Source organism: Sceloporus occidentalis, unplaced genomic scaffold (assembly GCF_023333645.1).
Source record: "Sceloporus occidentalis isolate IW3139 unplaced genomic scaffold, rSceOcc1.0.p SCAF_24, whole genome shotgun sequence".
In the NCBI taxonomy this organism is placed as follows: Eukaryota; Metazoa; Chordata; class Lepidosauria; order Squamata; family Phrynosomatidae; genus Sceloporus; species Sceloporus occidentalis.
This window is the reverse complement of record NW_028317004.1, coordinates 2,099,233-2,107,712: the sequence shown is the minus strand read 5'-3', so window position 1 is coordinate 2,107,712 and position 8,480 is coordinate 2,099,233.

Sequence of the window (8,480 nt, the reverse complement as noted above, 5' to 3'; positions counted from 1 at the left end):
TAAATAATTTATGTTACTGTGTACTTTATGATTTGTGATATATTTTACGTATTACTATCACGCTCGTATTAGTTAACAACCTCGTAAGAGGAAAAGAAAAACAATTCACATGCGCCCTTTATTACCCAACTCAAGTGTGACCCAGAGGACAGAAGGAAGGCTTGCCCCACTTAACTATTCTGAAAGGATTAAACCTAATAAAAATATGAGATTTAAATATTGCAGTTGTGATTCCAGTCAGTCATTTTCTAGAGGCAAGTTCTAACATTACCAGAAACTTCTCTACACATTGCTCTTTCAAGAAAGCTATGGATAAATACCAGGAACATACATGCTACCACAATTTTGCTTTGGTCAAACAAGTTCAATAAATAAGGTTCTGAAATTTCTGGCCAAAAGTTGAGCAACAACTCACTGCTTAAGAGCATATTCTGAATGTCATAGAATATTTCTTCTAGAAGGTGACTCTGTCCACCAGGCCTGGACAGGGACAAAAAATAGGCCCGGGCATTTAAGCCTGAGCAGCCCATTTTTATTTATTTATTTTTTGTTAAAGCCCACCCTTCATGTACCATCTTTGTATTTACTCACTCATTCACACAAATCATTAACACATTCATTAATGCAGTCTCACAAATCATTCAAGCAATTCATCCACACATGAATTCATTCATTGTCATACTCATTCACACAATTCATCCACACATTTATTCATTCATTCATTCCCATACGCATTCACACTACCCCCTCTCCCCATCTTATCTGCGCCTTCTCACTATGTTCTCCCTTTTCACTATGTACCCCCTTCCCCACTTCTCAATATGTACCCCCTCTCACTATCTATCCCCTCTCCCCCTTTCTCACTATCTAACCCCCCTCTGCCCCTTCTCACTGCACCCCCCTCCCTCACCCTACTTACCCTCACCCTACTTACCTTGTTGCCGGAGCAAGCAGCAACTGCGACCGGGTCCGCGGCAGGGCCGGATTGACTTAGGGGCTGATGGAGCTGCAGCTCCAGGCCCCTACCTTAAAACAGGCCCAGTCAGGACCGGACTGACTGGGTCTATTCGGCCTCTACGGCCGCATTAACACAGGGCCCTTTAATCCCGCCGCAACTGCGACCGGGTCCGCCACTCTAAGGGGCCGGGAAGCCCCCACCAGGGCCGGCCTTAGGGGTTTGCGGCCGCACAGGGCTTAAATTAAAACATCTGGGGTTTTTTTTTAACTTTATTTAACTTCCTCCATGTTAAATAAAGTTAAAAAAACTTTATTTAACATGGAGGATATTAAATAAAGTAAAAAAAAACAAACCCCTGATGTTTTAATTTAAACTCTGTGCGGCCGCACTCCCGTAAAGCCGGCCCTGGTGGGGGCTTCCCGGCCCCTTAGAGTGGCGGACCCAGTCGCAGTTGCGGCGGGCTTAAGGGGCCCAGTCAGTCCGGTCCTGACTGAGCCTATTTTGAAGTAGGGACTTGGAGTTGCAGCTCCATCAGCCCCTAAGTCAATCCAGCCCTGCCGCGGCCCGGCCCACCGGGCAAATGCTCGGTGTGCCCGATAGCCAGTCCAGGCCTGCTGTCCACTAACCAGCAACCTAAAGAAAGTCAAATTTGTGGACTCACGTAATTAATTAAATACCCTTCCATTTTAAATGCCTCAAAAATTACTTTTATCTGAACTTTTTTTGGCTACTTATGCACTCAAGAACATAAGCCCAGAAAAACACAGATTGTTGGCCAATAAAAAGAAACATATTTGACTCTGTTATAAGTAGGGCAACCCTCACCATATGAGAAAAAGAGAACCTGCCCAAGGCCCACACAGGCCCTCAGGGTGACCACACATCCCCGATTGCCTGCAATGGAACTTTAAGTCCCGGGCAGCCTCAGTCCGGGATAATGCATTGTCCCTGAGTTGAAGCACCGTCTTCCATATTGAGGCATTCGGCAACACCAAAACATTTTGTAGGGGTATCGTTTGACAATCACATTTGTCATATTGAAAGGCAGTATCCATTCAGCAGCACCTAGAAAGAAAACAGGTCGCGGTGTGATTGCTCTCCGGAAGGCAGCATGCCTTTCCCAAAATGGCAGCACACTTCTGCTGGCCAGAGCCTATGACAGTAAAAAGGTACTGTGACACGCAGGGCAATGGAGCCATGTACAGCTAATATATATATATATATGTATATATATATATATATATGTATATATATATATATATGTTAAAGAATAAATACAAATGTAATACAATTTTAAAATAATAAAGACTCCACTGATGTCACCGTTACATCATAAGGGGAACCATCCAGTTCAAAGAAAATGTAAAAAATGTAAACATTAATAAAAGTGTATATAAAAATATGAAACGCTTTCTGCCCCCCCCCGCTATAAATATACATAAGAAACCCTTTCTCAAAAAAAATGATAAAAAATAGTGTAGAATGTAAGGGAGCATTTATCACATGTTATTAAAAAGGCAATACGCTACTTGTACCTATTGCATTATAACTTGCAAAATAAATTCAAACATTAGTATTCTAAACTCAGGACAAATATTATTTAGCAAGTATTTTGCTTTTTTTAGATGAGTAAAACATTTTTCAAATCGAACTTTTTTTTTAATTTTGGTACTTTTTTTTAATACATTATATGGTATGATCAAAATAATGGTATCTGATGAAAGCCCCCAGAAAATGTTAAAACAGCCATAGTCACTAAGGGTACAAACTTTCAAAAACCGGCGGATCACAAAGGGGTTAAAATATTCTGTGGGTACTCTGTGGTCTGACGATTCTTGCAACAAATTGGCAGCAAACAGCCAATCAGTGGCAGGAATGCACTCCCATAAAAATCAAGGGGTTTCCGTGCTTACACGCAGGGGTCTTCACAGACCTTTACCTAAAGTGTTTGCTGGGCTGGAGGTTAGTGGTGGTAAGTATCATGCGCATGGAGAAGTTTTCGTCCAGAAAACATCTCCTGCATGGAAAAAGCATGGGGAGTGGGGAAAGGGACAAATAAATATGGAGGGATTCTGCAGACTCCCCATGCATTTTCAAGGGGGCCACAACAAAAACAACTATCATATGCATTAAAATGAAAATGAGGACTGGAGTGTTCCTTTAATTGGTTTTTTTGAAATAAAAGTGCAGGTATCCTAACAATAGATCTATAATGCTTCATTTTGATGTAGTTTTCGCTAAATTAGAATTACAGGTGTAATCATTTTTTTTTTCATGACATTTTCCTGACATTGGTTGGTTTAATGTATTGCCTTTAATGAGTGAATTAAATGAGACAAACATGCAAATGTATCTCTTACTAGATAATGACTTATAGTCTTGTCCCACCTATATGTTATTTGTGCACAGAAAGCTCACATATATTAGGAAAAGCATCTTTATAAATATGCCAATAGTTACTGAAACCACTTTGACACAATAAACGGAGCTCCCTGCCGGCGACCAATAGAGTTCGTCTGTATGAGCAACTCTATTGGTCCCCGGCAGGAAGCTCCTTCATTGATTGATGCCAGAGGAGCTCCCTGCCGCCTACCAATAGAGCCGCTCGCACAGACCTTAAATTCCTGGAACCTCCCAAGTTCCGCTGCCAGGAGTTAAACGTCTGTACGAGCGACTCTATTGGTCACTCGTACGGACCTTTAACTCCTGGAGCGGGAAGACCAGTCCAAAAGAGCAACTCTATAGGTCGCCAGCAGGGGACTCGTCTGACATCAACCAATGAGGAGCACCTGCACTTCATTTGTTGATGGCAGAGGAGGCCCCTGCTGGCGACCTATAGCGTTGCTCTTTTGGACTTTAAAATTAAAATTAACACGAACAATGTACACTTATATTCGCCGAAACCCAACACAGGAACGGGCAGATATTTTTTCCCCACAAAGACAATGCATTTTGTGCCTACAGTCAATAACCTATTAATGCAGTATGTTATAGATGCTGCTCAAAATGTACTTTAAGAAACTAACTATTTAAGAAACTAACTATTTAGTACCAGACGGTTATTCTGAAAAATTCTATCTTTCTTGGGAAAATATTTAGAAGCCGGTAGTAATCTTTTTAGGATAGACTTAATAGTCTGAGATAACATTGGATTGATGATTTTGCAGTCTCTCATAATTTCATTGATATGTTGAGAATAATCTATATCGAGATATATAGGTGGCTCTATTCATTAACCCATTAGCTTGCATGAGAGTTAACATTTCATCTTCACAACTTCAGTGCCTATTATAAAGGGTCCAGTGAGCTTTTTATTTAAGAACTGTTAAGCTGTCCTCTCTAAGGCAGAGTCAATTTGGAGTCAACTCACTAGCAATACATTGTGTATGGCTAGCTCAGTGCTGTTTTGTTTTTTTTTGCAGAAGACACTCACTTGGATTCAAGGAGATGAAATGTTCTACTCTTGTGAAAACATGAATAAACACATTCCATAGCCATTGCCCACCAGGCAGATACTGCATTCAATCTACCCCCAGGACTGGTGGAGTTTAATACAATAAACATATTTTACCCAGAACTGGAAACCACTTCTCCCCTTCTTAGCCTGGAAAATAGTATTTCATTTTAAAACAAGTTGTGCAATTTTTAACGTGTGGTGTTGGGATTGTTGGTTTGACTCAGACTAAAATCACGCAGAGTAGAAGTAAAATAGACATTTTCCTTATATGGACAAAATGTACTCTTTCCCTTTATCTCCCCGCATCTATTTCTTGTTCCTTCCATCAGATTACAAGACAGCGGCAAAATTGACATTCAGACACTGATAGAAATTGTAGCATACAGAGAAACACACTCACGCAATTAGAGGTACACTGTTATGCATAGAGTTGAAGTGTGTGGCATAGTTCACTGTCTTCTTGCCACCTATGCAGCTTGGTTTTTGACACTCTTGGTGTACTCTTTTCAGTTTATGTAGAGTCATGTCATTGAAAAATGTGGCTGCCCATGAAAACTGATCTGGTGCAAAGTTTAAAAATGTGTTTTTATGTTGTGCAGACTTTGGTCCAAAAGCATGGACTGAAGAACTTAGTTGTCTGGGTGTCCATGCTGAATTAATGACTTCATCAACTGTCCCATATTTGCTTGTTAGACACACCATTAAAAGTTTATTGATTGCTGAGGTAAGTATTGAAATGCCCTTTACGGCTTTCATTGAACTGGCTGCAGTCTAGCAAAACCCCTTGCCCCTGAGCTAGAGAAGCAAAGCTCTTCTGTTGATTTCATTTATACAATTACATCACTAAATTGGCTACTAACAACACCTACTGGTGTCATCACATTTGTATCATATGAAACTTAGTTACTTTTCAATTAATTATAAAAAATAAGTGAGTTTAGGGTAATCTGCTACTAAATGGAAATGCATCATGGATTATAGGACAAAATTGACTCCAGTGTAAGTGACATCAGCACCTGCAAAACATTTGAATGCCGTAAAGGACATTTCAATACTTACCTCAACAATCAATAAACTCTTAATGGTGTGTCTAACAAGCAAATATGGGACAGTTGATGAAGTCATTAATTCAGCATGGACACCCAGACAACTAAGTTCTTCAGTCCATGCTTTTGGACCAAAGTCTGCACAAAGATGGTCAAGCTATAGTAGACATTTTTGGGTGTAGAAGAAGGTTTTAGTCAAGTAATTTAGAGCGACTCTAACTTACTGAGCTCATGAGTGCTACCATTGTAAGTCAACGTATCGGCGTTATGTTAGAACATGAAAACCCTATTTTTTCCATGAAGGGGGCTCGTTTTTATCCAGAAATCGATGAACTAAACAAGAGGGAACCAACCAGCAGCTGACCGTGCTATTAGTAGTACCACCACCTAAGATATTCTAATGTGCTCTTGTAGCCAGATGTATCTGTACAGTGTTTTACATGGAAACAGTATCAATGTCAAATAAAACATGATAAAGCTGTCATTAGTGTTCCTTCAACAAACCAAAAAAATCAAGTACTTGGAACTGCACGCAAAACACACAATAGCAAACATCTTCATCACATGCCCAGTAGCAACATCGTTATCCACCCCCCTCGTTTCTATCTACACCTCCCGCTAACAGGATGATGGAGTAATTCTGTGGTCAAAATTTTATGCAAAAAATAATGTTGAAATAATAGCATCTCCTTTGACATTTAGAAAACAGTAGAGGATGAGGAGTGACAGCGAAGAGAGAAAAGGAGGGCAGGTGTGAATGTGTGATGATGTGACACAGAAAAGGTAAAGCAGAGATCTCGTCAAGGAAAGGAAATCCAGGGAACAGGCTAACCAAGGAACCAGTAACAAGATGAGAGGGGTGGCGAGTGAGCAAGAGAGAGATATAAATATTCTGTAAATATCCAGAGAAAGGTCCCAGGGCACGTACTTGTTTCACTTCTTCTTGTGCCTTTTCCTGTCTTTCCTATATATGTACACATCATTCTATATATATATGACTGTATGTAAGACTATGTGTATAAATATAGAAATATTACAGTTATATATATATATATATATATATATATATATATATATATATTAATATTTCTATATGTATACACAGTCTTACATATAGAATGATGTATCATATTTTTGTATATAGATATATAGATATATGCATATACATACTGCATATGGAGTAATATGCTGGGGCTGATTGTAGTTTGTATTCACCTCACCTGTGGTATATACAATATACTATAGATATATAGATAGATCTCCCAAACGCAATGCACAACACCTTCAGATGTCTTATTGGTAACACTATATCAATTTACCCATATTTATTGACCATCAACTCTTAATGATGATGATGTGTTTTTTTTCCATTTAATCAAGAGGTAGGTGCTAAACCTTGGTCTCACTTTGCCACATTGGCTGTTTTTTCAGGACACATATACATTTCACACCTTGATATCTAGCACCTGATAAGTGCTACCATGTAATATTGGAGATGTGTAAATCCAGAAGGGAACTTGCTATTAAATCGTGATGATTCATATATGATCCCATCTGCTTTTAATTGATTAACTGATTCTCACATACATCCTACATACCACAGGGTAACACTTTATATGGGTTGGTTAGCACCATGTATCTCAGTAAAAAAAAAAATGGCTATAGTGGTCACCCTATATAGTCCACTACAGCTTCAATTACAACAAAGTTCATCCTACCTTAACAAAGCCACCCTATTTACCACTACCTCCATGTTTTTGTTATCCACATTTGACCATCCTATCAACATTATTACATATTAATCTTTATTACATCTTTTTCTTTTCCTTAAAACCAATTATTTACAGACCGAATTGTGTATTGTGTTTGACATATCAAATTAGATTGCATATTGTTTATGATGTATTTTATTTTGTTAAAAACAAATCTCTGTGATATAAACAGTGACTCTCAATAAATGTCTCTTTCTTGTGTCTTTTATTTCTACTTTATTTAATCATGCCTGCATAGGAAAAGCCCTGGTGTTAATATAAAATTATTAAGTAAAATAGGATTGAATTTTCATATACTTGGCTTGAAATGAACAGTAGGCATCTTTTGAACTAGAATAATATGACATGATATACAATGAACAGTAATGTCTGTAATATAAAAATAGGAACTGAAGCACACTACATAATCTCTCATTCTTTATAAATCTTATTAAGGAGTTCTGTCTGGCACCAGAACAATATATTTGTTCTACTAACCTAAATTCATTATAGTGGAGTATCCTCCACTTACTGCATACATGCTTGTTTCTTGTATTCTGTTAACATATATAGTAATTTGCCCTTAAAACTATGTCCTGTGCATGAACTGTTTAGCGTGGCTATCACTCTCAAAAAAAACTCAGCATTAGTGGTTCTTTTCTTCCCACTGTTAATATTATGTATAAAATTCATAACTAAATACAGCATTCTGAACATCATTCACAATATTGTTGAATGCCTAAACCATTTCCAGAAACTATTCCTAGTTTTAAAATAAAACAATAAGTAAAAAATAAGTAAAATAATCTAGTAAAAATGTTATATACTGAAAAGGCTTCTTTAAAGCCTTTGTGTTGTTTGCATGTGATTAGACCTTTGTATGTGAATAAAATGACTACAGTTTACTAATGTTTCACATGGTAGATAATTAAAGTGCAACTTTAATTAACAGACTATAAAAGACTGCTCAAAGTCGTGTATGGTGGTCATTAAGATATTTGTAAAAGAACATTTTGAAAAAAATAATTTCTTTTGGGCACTGCACGCAGCCATCTAACTATTCTCCCTTTTCCTGTTGGTGTACTAAAAAAACCAAAAGGTAAAATAATTGTATTATGGGTTATATTACTGTATCAGCATAGGAGTCACTGAATGCAAGGGCAGCATTTTATTACGATTTCTATGCCATATGCTGTGTTACAACACGTTAGCGTAACATGTATTTAGTTTCGTATAGTCTACTGAATAATGTCAAGTTTATTTTTGAC